We start from the raw sequence: 15,142 nt of genomic DNA on the forward strand, positions 1-15,142 counted from the left end.
TAATTTCTATAGCCTTATAAATGTAAATATACACATATGTACATATAAAAGTGTGTATATATATGTAAATAGTATATCTAAGTATAAATCAAATATATACATATTTTTACACTCCTTTATAAATATAGTTTTATATATATATATCATATATAAATGTACATATTTTTATAGCTGAGCACTTCCTGGTCCAAAGGAGATGAGCAGCCAATCACAGGGCTGCCTGAGAACACATTGGTATGACACTGTCAGGAAATGGCTATCAGCCCATTAAAATGAAATATGAAAATACATAAGGAATGACTCTGTCAAAAGTGGTGGTCTCCCTGTATGTTATGACAGAGGGCTTCCTTTTCTGATGTACTTCTGGGTACACCAGGAGGGGTGGCTAGTCCTGCCAGCCAATCACAGGGCTGCCTGAGAACACGTGGGTATGACGGTGTCAGGTAATCACAGAGCAATATGAGATTTAACAAAATGGAAACTCCCTGCCATAAAATGGTGGTGCCCTGTCCTAAAATGGTGGCCAAAACAAAATGGTGGCCTTCTGTGTATGTAGAGGAAGGGCCTTCCTGGTCTGATATACTTCTGGGTAAACTGGTAGGCGTGGTTGGTCTTGCCAGCCAATCACAACAGAGCACATGACTGGAAGATGGGAGTGACTGCCAGAGCAAATTGCCCCTGTGGCTGCTGTGAGGGGATGGGAAGCTGGAAGCTGAGGGGCAAGGCCCCTGTCATTTCTTATGTTTTATATAAGTGGTACCTGTATTACTAGGCAGTCTGAGATAGCAGATTTTAGCATGGAAGTTTGCAAATCCTGTGCACTCTTTCACAACCATTTACTTTTCCCACCCCTCTTGCTGAACAGGGAGCTGCCTGGTCCAATGTATAGCACATTCCAACAATAAGTCAGTTTCTTGTGGTGTCAGGGTTTGCAAGAGAATCTCCAGTGCTAATGCTAAACTATTAGCCTCATACATGGTGAGGGTAACCTGATTTGCTGTTTTTCCCCATATATGGGCCATCCCCATGGGGTGTACCTCTGGACTTATGGAAGTAAGTTAGATGTTGTGAGGTTAGGTTATGCAGGAAGAAAATCAGAAGGGCCAAAGCCCAACTAGAACTTAATCTGGCTACTGCTGTAAAAGACAATAAAAAAATGTTTCTATAAATACATTAACAACAAAAGGAGGGCTAAGGAGAATCTCCATCCTTTATTGGATGTGGGAGGAAACATAGTGACAAAGGTTGAGGAGAAGGCTGAGGTACTTAATGCCTTCTTTGCCTCAGTCTTTAATAGTCAGACCAGTTGTTCTCGGGGTACCCAGCCCCCTGAGCTGGAAGACAGGGACAGGGAGCAGAATGAAGCCCCCATAATCCAAGGGTTAGCAACCTGCTACACCACTTAGACACACACACAAGTCTATAGGGCCAGATGGGATCCACCCAAGGGTACTGAGGGAGCTGGCGGAAGCGCTCACCAAGCCACTTTCAATCCTTTATCAGCAGTCTTGGCTAACCGGGGAGGTCCCAGTTGACTGGAGGTTAGCAAATCATAGAATCACAGAATCATAGAATGCTTTGGGATGGAAGGGACCTTTAAAGGTCATCTAGTCCATCCCCCCTGCAATTGGCAGGGACATCTACAACTAGATCAGGTTGCTCAGAGCCCCATCCAGCCTGTCCTTGAATGTTTCCAAGGATGGGGCATCTACCACCTCTCTGGGCAACCTGTTCCAGTGTTTCACTACCCTCGTTGTAAAAAATGTCTTCCTTATCTCTAGTCTGAATCTACCTTCTTTTAGTTTAAAACCATTACCCCTTGTCCTATCGCTATTGGCCCTGCTAAAAAGTCTGTCCCCATCTTTCTTATAAGCCCCCTTTAAGTATTGAAAGGCCGCAATAAGGTCTCCCTGCAGCCTTCTCTTCTCCAGGCTGAACAACCCCAGCTCTTTCAGCCTTTCCGCATAGGAGAGGTGTTCCATCCCTCTGATCATTTTTGTGGCCCTCCTCTGGACCTGTTCCAACAGGTCTATGTCCTTCCTGTGCTGAGGACTCCAGAGCTGGATGCAGTACTCCAGGTGGGGACTCTTCAAATGTGACGCCCATCTACAAGAAGGGCCGGAAGGAGGATCCAGGGAACTACAGGCCTGTCAGCCTGACCTCGGTGCCAGGGAAGGTCATGGAGCAGGTCATCCTGAGTGCCATCACGCGGCACGTATAGGACACCCAGGGGATCAGGCCCAGTCAGCATGGGTTTATGAAAGGCAGGTCCTGCTTGACTCACCTGATCTCCTTCTATGACAAGGTGACCCACTTAGTGGATGACGGAAAGGCTGTGGATGTTGTTTACCTGGACTTTAGTAAAGCCTTTTACACCATTTCCCACAGCATTCTCCTGGAGAAACTGGCTGCTCATGGCTTGGATGGGTGTACGCTTTGCTGGGTAAAAAACTGGCTGGATGGCTGGGCCCAAAGAGTTGTGGTGAATGGAATTAAATCCAGTTGGCGGCCAGTCACAAGTGGTGTTCCCCAGGGCTCAGTACTGGGGCCAGTTCTGTTTAACATCTTTATCAATGATTGGGATGAGGGGATCAAGTGCACCCTCAGGAAGTTTGCAGACAACACCAAGTTGGGCGAGAGTGTTGATCTGCTGAAGGGCAGAAAGAGGGATCTACAGAGGGATCTGGACAGGCTGGATCGATGGGCCGAGGCCAACTGTATGAGGTTCAACAAGGCTAAGTGCCGGGTCCTGCACTTGGGTCACAACAACCCCATGCAACGCTACAGGCTTGGGGAGTGGCTGGAGAGCTGCCTGGCAGAAAAGGACCTGGGGGGTGCTGGTCGACAGCCGGCTGAATATGAGCCAGCAGTGTGCTCAGGTGGCCAAGAAGGCCAATAGCATCCTGGCTTCTGTCAGAAAGTGTGGCCAGCAGGACTAGGGAAGTGATTGTCCCCCTGTACTCGGCACTGGTGAGGCCGCACCTTGAATACTGTGTTCATTTTTGGGCCCCTCACTACAAGGAGGACATTGAGGTGCTGGAGAGTGTCCAAAGAAGGGCAACGAAACTGGTGAAGGGTCTAGAGCACAAGTCTTATGAGGAGCGGCTGAGGGAGCTGGGGTTGTTTAGTCTGGAGAAGAGGAGGCTGAGGGGAGACCTTATTGCTACCTGAAAGGAGGTTGTAGCGAGGTGGGGGTCGGTCTCTTCTCCCTAGTAATAAGTGATAGGATATCTAGAAGAGGTCAGCCAATTGCTTCCATTGAAGGAAGGCCCAACCAAGTATTCCAGGTTATAACAGTCCATAAACCCAGAACCAACCTTGTTAGGTCGACCCTATAAACCCTCTCCAATTAGAGAAGCGCCCGAGTTCGTGGTGAAGTCAGATGCACAGGGAGTATGGTTCACCAATGCATCCACTTGTAAAAGGGGATCTAAGTGGTAATATAAGGCAGTAGTGTTAGAAATTGGCACCGGGAAGACAGTTCTCCTGGTTTCGTCTGAGACAGAGTTAATTTTCTTCCTAATAGCTGGTATAGTGCTGTGTTTTGGATTTAGGATGAGAATAATGTTGATATCACACACTGATGTTTTAGTTGTTGCTAAGTAGTGCTTACACTAGTCAAGGACTTTTTCAGCTTCCCATGCTCTGCCAGGTGCACAAGAAACTGGGAGGGGGCACAGCCAGGACAGCTGACCCAGACTGGCCAAAGGGCTATTCCATACCATATGATGTCATGATCAGCATATAAAATGGAGGGAGTTGGCCGGGAGACAGTGATCGCTGCTTGGGGACGGGCTTGGCATTGGTCGGCATGTGGTGAGCAGTTGCATCACTTGTTTTTCCTGGGTTTCGGTCTTTGTTGTTCTTGTTTTCCTTTTTACTATTATTTTTTTTTCTTTCAATTATTAAACTGTTCTTGTCTCAACCCACGAATTTTCTCCCTTTTACCCTTCCAGTTCTGTCCCCCATCCCACTGGGAGAGGGAGGGTGAGCAAGCGGCTCTGTGGTGCTTAGTTGCTGGCTGGTATTAAAACATGACAGTCCTTTCTGGCACCCAGCGTGGGGCATGAATTGTTGAGATAACGAGATCTGACCAGAACGTGTTAAAATAAATTTGTTACAAGCATTCATTATATTAGTTTAATAGTCATTGGTCACAATACTATTTTATTTGTTCGAATGTTTATATTATATAATTCCTCACTGGCAGTATGCATTCCCTGCGGTGCTGTTTATCACCTCTGGGAGATGGATCAGGATTATCATTTTACTGTACTGTGTAAAATCGACGTATGATACAATAATATTACTTGTCAAAAACTCATTTGGGATTTGTATTTGGTATTGCTGTCATCTCCGTTCCTCAGGCGCCATCTCTCAGAAATTATTAATAATGATACTCTTCACCTCGTCTTGCACAACAGTGCACCGGTGGCAATATCACACCAACCGAGACTCCCTGATTCCCATCCATAAGTTCATTCATCAACTGGAGAGCCAAGGAGTGATCAGCAAGACTCATTCACCCTTTAACAGTCCCATATGGCCAGTGCAAAAGTCTGATGGAGAGTGGAGACTATCGCGGCCTGAACGAAGTCATACTGCCACTGACTGCTGCCATTCCAGACATGCTAGATCTTCAATGGCCAAGTGGTATGCCACAATAGATATCGCTAATGTGTTTTTCTCAATCCCTTCAGCAGTAGAGTGCAGGCCACAGTTTGCTTTCACTTGGAGGGGCGTCCAGTACACCTGGAATCAACTGCCACAGGGGTGGAAACAGAGCCCCACCATTTGCCATGGACTGATCCAAACTGCATTGGAACAGGGTGGGGCTCCAGAACACCTGCAATACATTGATGACATCATCATGTGGGGCAACACAGCAGAAGAGGCTTTTGAGAAAGGGAAGAAAATAGTCCAAATCCTTCTGGAGGCTGGCTTTGCCATAAAACAAAGTAAGGTCAAGGGACCTGCACAGGAGATCCAGTTTTTAGGAATAAAATGGCAAGATGGATGTCGTCAGATCCCAATGGATGTGATCAGGAAAATAACAGCCATGTCTCCACCAACCAATAAAAAAAGAAACAAGCTTTCTTGGGCTTTTTGAGTTTTTGGAGAATGCATATTCCAAATTACAGTCTGATCGTAAGCCCTCTCTATCAAGTGACCTGGAAGAAGAATGATTTCAAATGGGGCCCTGAGCAACGACAAGCCTTTGAACAAATTAAACAGGAGATGCAGTTCATGCAGTAGCCCTTGGGCCAGTCCAGGCAGGGCAAGATGTAAAAAATGTGCTCTACACCAAAGTTGGGGAGAACATCCCTCCCTGGAGCCTCTGGCAGAAAGCACCAGGGGAGACTCGAGGTCGACCCCTGGGGTTTTGGAGTCAGGGATACAGAGGATCCGAGGCCTGCTATATTCCAACTGAAAAAAAGATATTGGCAGCATATGAAGGGTTCGAGCCGCTTCAGAAGTGGTTGGTACTGAAGCACAGCTCCTCCTGGCACCCTGACTGCCGGTGCTGGGCTGGATGTTCAAAGGGAGGGTCCCCTGTACACATCATGAAACTGATGCTCCATGGAGTAAGTGGGTCACGCTAATCACACAATGGGCTTGAATAGGAAACCCCATTTGTCCAGGAATCTTGGAAGTGATCATGGACTGGCCAGAAGGCAAAGATTTCGGAATATCGCCAGAGGAGGTGGTAACGCGTGCTGAGGAGGCCCCGCTGTATAATAAGCTTCCAGAAAATGCGAATCAATATGCCCTGTTCACTGATGGGTCCTGTCGTCTTGTGGGAAAGCATCGGAGGTGGAAGACTGCTGTATGGAGTCCTATACGACAAATAGCAGAAGCTGCTGAAGAAGAAGGTGAATCAAGTCAGTTTGCAGAGGTGAAAGCCATCCAGCTGGCTTTAGATATTGCCGAACGAGAAAAGTGGCCAATGCTCTATCTCTGTACTGACTCATGGATGGTGGCAAATGCCCTGTGGGGGTGGCTACAGCAATGGAAGCAGAGCAACTGGCAGCGCAGAGGCAAACCCGTCTGGGCTGCCACACTGTGGCAAGATATTGCTGCCCAGGGAGAGAACCTGGTTGTAAAAGTACGTCACATAGTTGCTCACGTACCCAAGAGTCAGGCCACTGAAGAACATCAAAACAACCAGCAGGTGGATCAGGCTGCTAAGATTGAAGTGGCTCCGGTGGATCTGGACTGGCAACATAAGGGTGAATTATTTATAGCTCGATGGGCCCATGACACCTCAGGCCATCAAGGAAGAGATGCAACATAGAGATGGGCTTGTGACTGAGGGGTGGACCTGACCATGGATGCTATTGCACAAGTCATCCATGAATGCGAAACATGCGCTGCAATCAAGCAAGCCAAGCGGTTCAAGCCTCTCTGGTATGGAGGACAACGGCTGAAATATCAATATGGGTAAGCCTGGCAGATGGATTATATCACACTCCCACAAACACGCCAAGGCAAGCGCCATGTGCTTACAATGGTGGAAGCAACCACCGGATGGCTGGGAACATATCCCGTGCCCCATGCCACCACCTGGAACACTATCCTGGGCCTTGAAAAGCAAGTCCTGTGGCGACATGGCACCCCAGAAAGACTTGAGTCAGACAGTGGGACTCATTTCCGAAACAGCCTCATAGACACCTGGGCCAAAGAGCATGGCATTGAGTGGGTATATCACATCCCCCATCATGCACCAGCCTCCGGGAAAATCGAACGATACAATGGACTGTTAAAGACTACACTATAAGCAATGGGTGGTGGGAGATTCAAACATTGGGATACACATTTAGCAAAGGCCACCTGGTTAGTCAACACTAGGGGATCTGCCAATCGAGCTGGCCCTGCCCAATCAAGACTTTTACATACTGTAGAAGGGTAGCTTACAGCTAGTCCACTCTATAACGGTTCTGTCTTGGAGACCGCCAGTTGGAGAGGTTTAAAACAGAACCAGGGAGTGAGCTATCAGTTAAACAGTGTGGACAATCAAGAGGCCAAACACTCAAGCTTGCTTCTGCACCCTGCTTTATTTTTTGGTATAGGTATACTCTAAAATTTCTACCGTATCTATGATCTCAGTATAATTTTCAAAGTAAACCAGACTTGGCTTATCTTAAATCCTCTTAGCTACATTTAGGTGTGTCACAGGACTAGATAAAACAAAATATAGTGTACACATATTAATGCCTAAATTCAGAAGTAACTTTCTGGTCCCGTTTCTATGTTAAATAAATACTGTAAAAAAAAGATCAGTCCTACTGCACAGTAGCCTTCAGTAACTTGTGCACATTTCCCATGGAAGCAATACACAGTCCTTAAAGGGCCTTCCAGGTCAGCTGTTGACTGGACGGAAAGAGGGGACCTTTTGAAAATTGCTTTACATTTTCAGGGATTGCACAGGGAACACTGATCTCTTCCACAAACCAGGGAATCTCATTCCTTTCCAGCGCTCCTCCTCCCTTGACTGTGTGAGCAATTCAAGAAAATGAAACAAAATATACAGATTTTTTACTACTTTATGTAATATTATGTAAGTATGGAAAATTAATATATTTTTACTTTAAAAGGGATTTATTGGAAATTACCAGCAAATTTATATCAATGTTTAAGTTTTCGTGACTTGTAGCATTTCTGCAGTGCAGAAGCATTTCTTAGACAGGAAAATTCCTTCTCTTCTTTACCAGATAAGAATACAGAACTATAGTAATTAAAACATGACTGCAGCTAAATGGCATACCTGTGTTAGACTGAGAGTCAGACTTCTGCCATCCTTTAAAAACAAGGGTGAACTGCAGCTTTGGTTCTCAGAAAAGTGCAGGGATGCGAAATGCAAAATGATCCCAAAAGGAAAGCAAGGAAATGTGTTACACTTGGCCTCTCAGCTACGTTCACACTTCCCGTTCTTTAGGCTTTCAGATAAGTGAATGCTTAGTGTCAGTTTTAACGTGTGAGTACAATATATAAACATGAAGTTCTATAGACCAAATTCTACTCTCTCTATCCAGTGCAAGTAAAGACACCAGATTCTAACTCTTATTGCTAGCAGACTGCTAGAAAAATAGACCCATCATAAAAATAATTTGTAAAATGTAAATCAGAAAAAATATAATTTAAATGAAAACTTGGAAAACACTGTTTTATAAACATTAGAAAAGAATGCCGATTTAGTTCTAGTTCAACAAATCATCCTTATGTGACAAAGCTTTTAAATGCATATGTGTGTATATATATATAGCATAAGCTCATGCTTAAATCTCATTTACTTGTATAGGAGCTAAGCATATGCTTAAGAAGTCCTTTGCTGAATTACAGCCCTAATATAGCTGATTTGTAAAGCCAAAATCTAGGATGATATAAAGTAATTGACATTATAACTTCAAGTTGAGCTTCCAAAGTTCGTCTTTAAAGATGGCTCAGGAATCTAATTTTCTGCTGACATTTGTGACTAAGTTGTAACAGGGTTTATTGCTAACAGCAATATAAAGAATAATGACGTAAGGAAAAAAAAAGTTAACATCTCTGATTAAAAAGCTTCATAAAATGACAAACCATGACATCCTGTGTGACTGGATAGAAATCTAATCTCTTTCTGTCAAATCCCCAATATTAGCTGAGAATCAAAGTTTCTTTGGAGTACTGCTTATTTTCTGCTACAATGTGCAAGAAAGACAGTAATGGTTTGCAGTTTTTTTGATCCAGCTAAGTTTTCAAATTATCATACAACACATATGCTGTATCTTGCTAGGACAATTCCCCTGGAAATTAGTGAACTTACTTACATCCATTTATGCAGCTAAAAATTGAGCTTCTTGTTTATTATTATACCCAGCTAAATTCACATATGTAGAAAGTTCAAAAGTAATAATACACATGCATACTTATTTTCTAAATATCTTCCTTATGTGTACCTCTGTTAAGTGCATTTTTTTCTATTTTGATTTTTCAGGATTCTGTACCTCAACACTTTTTAAAGGCTTTTTATTCCATTGCTTTAATTCATTTAAGTTCTTTCATGAGGAGATCTGAAAGCAAAGGATGCAAAGAAGCAAGAACCATTACATCCCCTTAAACAGGGAAGAACCTGAAATAGAGGAAAAATTTACATCATCACATTCACACAGAAAATTTAAGGAAACAATTTCCAAAAATCTACTTGCTAAAAATCTAATGCCACAATGTGGTCGAATTGTTTAGTTTGATCTTCTACAGCCTGTTGTATTTGATATTTAAAATTAAAAATTGAAGTTGTATTTGTTAGCTTGGATATTTCTTGTCTGCTCTTTAATTAGATCCATTTTAAATGGAATTTTTAAAATCACATGAATATTCAGACTGCCACTGTGAAGTATTCACTCTTGAAGTCAGTGTTTGCACCAGGACTATGCTGCATGTGGTTCAGTCCAGTTTGGCAGTACCATCTCTTAAAATCACAAGTAATGTGTTAATATCTGCCTGGGAGTGTCAGGCCCTACTTGATTCCCATCATAAGGGCTTTCTTCCAGACTAGATGATATTCCTGGGACAGCATGACTCCTGGTTCCTGCCTCCCTTATATATAATGTATTTAATCATATACATGTAATGCTTCTATAGGGCTTCAAATATATTAGCTTTAGAGTCTACAACAGTTCTGAGAAATACAGTTTAACTCTTTGCTGTGTTTCATGCATGTTTTAATCAACTTGCTTTAGTTTTCTTGACTCTGTTGTACATTGACTCTGAAGTACATTTTATGTCTAATTTTTCAAAGTCAAAAGGTGCAAGTGCCAGATTTTGCACCTGGGACATGGCAACCCTGGATGTACATACAGACTGGGGAACGAGAGACTAGAGGGCAGCCCCACGGAGAGGGATCTGGGGGTTCTGGTCAATGGCAAGTTGAACATGAGCCAACAGTGTGCCCTGGCAGCCAAGAGGGCCAACCGTGTCCTGGGGTGCATCAAGCACTGTATTGCTAGCCGGTCGAGGGAGGTGATTGTCCTGCTCTACTCTGCACTGGTGCAGCCTCATCTTGAGTACTATGTGCAGTTTTGGGTACCGCAGTACAAAAAGGTTACAAAGCTACTAGAGAGTGTCCAGAGGAGAGCCACAAAGATGGTGAAGGGTTTAGAGGGGAAGCTGTACGAGGAGCGGCTGAAGTCACTTGGTCTGTTCAGCCTGGAGAAGAGGAGACTGAGGGGAGACCTCATCGCGGTCTACAGCTTCCTCACAAGGGGAAGAGGAGGGGCAGGCGCTGATCTCTTCTTCCTGGTGACCAATGATAGGACCCGAAGGAATGGCAGGAAGATATGCCAGGGGAGGTTTAGGTTGGATATTAGGAAAAGGTTCTTCACGCAGAGGGTGGTGGAGCACTGGAACAGGCTCCCCAGGGAGGTAGTCACGGCGCCAAGCCTGACAATATTTAAGAAGCATTTGGACAACGCCCTCAGACATATGGTGTGAATTTTGGTGTTGTCCTATGCAGGGACAGGAGTTGGATTCGATGATCCTTGTGGGTCCCTTCCAACTCAAGACATTCTATGGTTCTATGATTCTAAGTTATACCACAAAGGAAAATCAGTTATCAAAAGTACTACTGTATATTAATAAGCTTTAGCACATATGAAAAAACTTTAACTGCCTAGGTTTTAATTGTTGATTAATTGTTTCCATGTAAAATACTCATAAAAGACATCTGAATAAGCAGATAATATTCAATCTTTTAATCCTTAAATGGGTTTCTCCACTTCCAATACACTTATGCCAGAAGTTTCAACTTCAGCTCATGACTAACACTGCCAGCTGTCAGAAATAAGTATGTTCAGTTTTCATTTTGCACAGTTTGCCGTTTGCACAAATTTCAAAAACCACTATTGGCTCCAACAAGAGTTGTGAAGTAATTTTGTTTGTCTACGCCATTTAAAATAACCGCTCTATATTTAGTTGTTTTTAAGCATTTGACTAAAAGTCCCACTCAAACTGAAATAACATTTCAACAGTCTGACCTCTGCTTAGAAGAAAGATTTTTTTCTTCTTTCCTAACCCTGCATGAAGAATACTCAGCTTAACTGCTTGGATTGATACCATTTGTCAATATCCACATACACAAATGAGTAGAAAGATGACTTCAGGGGGTTTAAAAAACAGCTTAAATCAGCTAAAGTGGTATGGAAAATAAACCAGCCTCTGAAGTCAGGAAAAGAGAAGAAAAGGGACTTGAATACTCTAGATGGAGGAAAGGGTGGTTTTGGATAGACTGAAGGAGTGGAAAGGAGAAGACAAAGTTAGGAGCATTTGGGCAGCCATCACAGTGTAGAGAATGAAACAAAGAGAGGACCACGGCAATGTAACCCAGAGCCCCTGACTACAGGAAGTCCAAGATCACTGAGCAGCAGACAAAAGAATTACAATAAGAGAAACAAAAGACTTCAGGATGCAATCGTGGTTGCTAGAACAACTCCTGAACCATGGATAGATACAGTGAGAGGGTACAACTGAGCATACAAACAAGATGGAGAACAGATCTAAATGGGAGATGATGCCAGAAGCAAAAAGAATGTGATGAAGATCAGCTGCACATTTATGGAGATAGGAAGGGAGAGCCTTTCTACAGTAATTATTATAAACACAGAAATCTCAACGTGGCTTTGTAAAAAACTTTTTCTTCACTGCCTTTGTCCTTTAGAGCTCAGAAAGGAGAAAAGCAGATAATATATAGCCAATATTCACAAGACAACCAGCACTTGATATTAGTAAGGACAATTTCATAGAATCATAGAATGATTTGGGATGGAAAGGGCCTTTAAAGGTCATCTAGTCCATCCCCCCTGCAATTGGCAGGGACATCTACAACTAGATCAGGTTCCTCAGAGCCCCATCCAGCCTGTCCTTGAATGTTTCCAAGGATGGGGCATCTACCACCTCTCTGGGCAACCTGTTCCAGTGTTTCACTACCCTCGTTGTAAAAAATGTCTTCCTTATCCCTAGTCTGAATCTACCCTCTTTTAGTTTAAAACCATTACCCCTTGCCCTATCGCTATTGGCCCTGCTAAAAAGTCTGTCCCCATCTTTCTTATAAGCCCCCTTTAAGTATTGAAAGGCCGCAATAAGGTCTCCCTGCAGCCTTCTCTTCTCCAGGCTGAACAACCCCAACTCCCTCTGCCTTTCCTCATAGGAGAGGTGTTCCATCCCTCTGATCATTTTTGTGGCCCTCCTCTGGACCCTCTCCAACAGGTCTATGTCCTTCTTGTACTGATGACTCCAGAGCTAGATGCAGGATTCCAGGTGGGGTCTCACCAGAGCCGAGTAGAGGGGCAGAATCACCTCCCTCGATCTGCTGGCCACACTTCTTTTAATGTAACCCAGGATACGGTTGGCTTTCTGGGCTGCGAGAGCACATTGCTGGCTCTTTTCCAGTTTTTCCTCCACCAGTACCTCCAAGTCCTTCTCCACAGGGCTGCTCTCAATCCCTTCATCCCTCAGCCTGTATTGATACTGGGGATTGCCCCAACCCAGGTGCAGGACCTTGCACTTGGCCTTGTTGAACCTCATGAGGTTCACACAGGGCCACCTCTCCAGCTTGTCCAGGTCCCTCTGGATGGCATCCTGTCCCTCAGGCGTGTCAAATGCACCGCTCAGCTTGGTGTCATCTGCAAACTTGCTGAGGGTGCACTCGATCCCTCTGTCTATGTCGTTGATGAAGATATTAAACAGCACTGGCCCCAGTACAGACCCCTGAGGGACACCACTTGTCACTGATCTCCATCTGGACATCGAGCCATTGACCACTACCCTCTGGATGCGACCATCCAGCCAATTCCTTATCCACGGAACAGTCCGCCCATCAAATCCATATCCTTCCAATTTAGAGAGAAGGATATTGTGGGGGACTGTGTCAAAGGCCTTACAGAAGTCCAGATAGATGACACCCGTAGCTCTTCCCTCGTCCACTGATGCAGTCACTCCATCATAGAAGGCCACTAGGTTGGTCAGGCAGGACTTGCCCTTGGTGAAGCCGTGCTGGCTGTCTCGAATCACCTCCCTGTCCTCCATGTGCCTTAGCATAGCTTCTAGGAGGATCTGTTCCATGATCTTCCCAGGCACAGAGGTGAGGCCGACAGGTCGGTCGTTCCCAGGGTCGTCCTTTCTACCCTTTTTAAAGATGGCTACAATGTTTCCCTCTTTCCAGTCCCCAGGGACTTCACCTGACTGACATGACTTTTCAAATATCATGGAGAGTGGCTTAGCAACTACATCAGCCAATTCCCTCAGGACTCTGGGATGCATCTCAACGGGACCCAGAGACTTATGTACATTCAGGTTCCTCAGGTGGTCACGAACCTGATCTTCTCTTACAGTGGGAGGACCTCTGCCCCCCTGATCCCCGTCAAATGGCCCATTGACTCAGGAGGTGTGAGGAGAGAGGTTGCCAGTGAAGACTGAGGCAAAGAAGTCGTTGAGTACCTCAGCCTTCTCCTCGTCTGTTGTTACGAGCTTGCCACTTTTGCTCATCAGAGGGGGTACGCTTTCTTTAACCTTCCTTTTCTGGTTAATGTACCTATAGAAGCCCTTCTTATTTTTCTTTGCATCCCTTGCCAGGTTCAGCTCCAGCCGAGCCTTAGCCTTTCTGATCCCATTCTGATCCCATTTCTAATAAACGTAAAGTAAGAAGCAACAAGAATAAAGAACGAAGCCAACTCTGCATCAGAATCACAGTTTTTAAGTACATACCTCCTCACTGAGCACCTCCAGATGAAGCCATACTTCCTGAAATTTGGCACATTGAATATTGTGCCATTTTACAGACTTTTCGCCTGAAAATGCTGTAAATATTATAAGAGTTTTAAGATGTTTGTGGTTTTGCATTTTTTTTCCTGATGACTTAAAACTTTTAAAACAGCTTTTGGTTCACTATCTTTCTAAAATGGCATGTAATTATTAATTCTACTTGTATTTTCTTTTAATAGACATGTTGAGAAGGTGGGCCTTTTAAAATTCCCTTGCAGAAGGAAGTTTTAAAGTTTTATTTTATTGAACATCATAATATCTATTTATAAATTACTCTTATGCTTCTGTCACTTTTGCAGTTTTTGCCTCTTTACTAAGAGACTAAATCTATCAATATAAACATACCAATATGATGTAATGAATTATATACAATTTTGATATATGCATTTAAATACAGTGACATCCATACCTAATTACAAATTTTGCTTTAAAAAGACTTAAAAATGAAAAAGTTTGAGGGAGACCAGATATAGAACATTTCCTTTATAAATTACTTAAAGCTGTAAAAAAATTAGACTCTCTTATAATTGTTATAGGATTCATAACAGCCTTTATAATTATAATCATTTACTCCATCTGATTTTCCTTGTTCATCTGACCATAATCTTGTCCCTTAAAATCTGAAAATGTTTTAAAAATAAAAATAACAAGCTGCTAGACAACTGTAAACTTCTATCTTTACAGAAAGCTTGGTTTCCACAGTGTTCTTTTAATTGGGTGTTATTGTAACTTCCACATATATCTTTTAAAATTTACAGACACAGTCCAGATTAGTCAGAGAATGTAAACTGGGCAGGAAAATCATGAGTGAAGTGAGGAACTGACTGGAGTTTTAACTGTTCAATGACAGAAACTGGTTTGTTTTAATGTTAACAGTTTCCAGAAAGGACAAAGTATTACCGGGCTTCACTGAAACATGGTGTCATACATTTTTTACTTGATATTAAGAAATAGCATGGTCTTGTATGAAAAACATCATGGCTTTCCCATTCAGTTTTCCTTCAGGAAGTTGAGAACACAGTTGTTTATAAACGGAACACTGTTTTAATCTCTAATTTATGGACATTTTACTGATTTATATAAAAACTTTTTTTAATAATGAACAATTTATCTGCTGTACCACAAGGGACATTTTGCTACTATATTGTCACATGGGAGCTTTTCTAATCAGCCTTAACAATAATTTAATTGCAAAACCCAAGAGAGATTGATATTCCCCCAGCATCCAGAGACCTCCAACCTGAAAAAAAGGCATCACAACCACTCTAACTGCTAGTCAAAGTCCTTAAAAAGTTTCCTCCTTCTGGTAAAAGGGAGAGAAGAGAACATTCAGATCTGTAAGCAGTAG

This window comes from Nipponia nippon, unplaced genomic scaffold, assembly GCF_047370975.1.
Source record: "Nipponia nippon isolate SJK-2023a ecotype South Korea unplaced genomic scaffold, ASM4737097v1 scaffold_33, whole genome shotgun sequence".
NCBI classification, from domain to species: Eukaryota; Metazoa; Chordata; class Aves; order Pelecaniformes; family Threskiornithidae; genus Nipponia; species Nipponia nippon.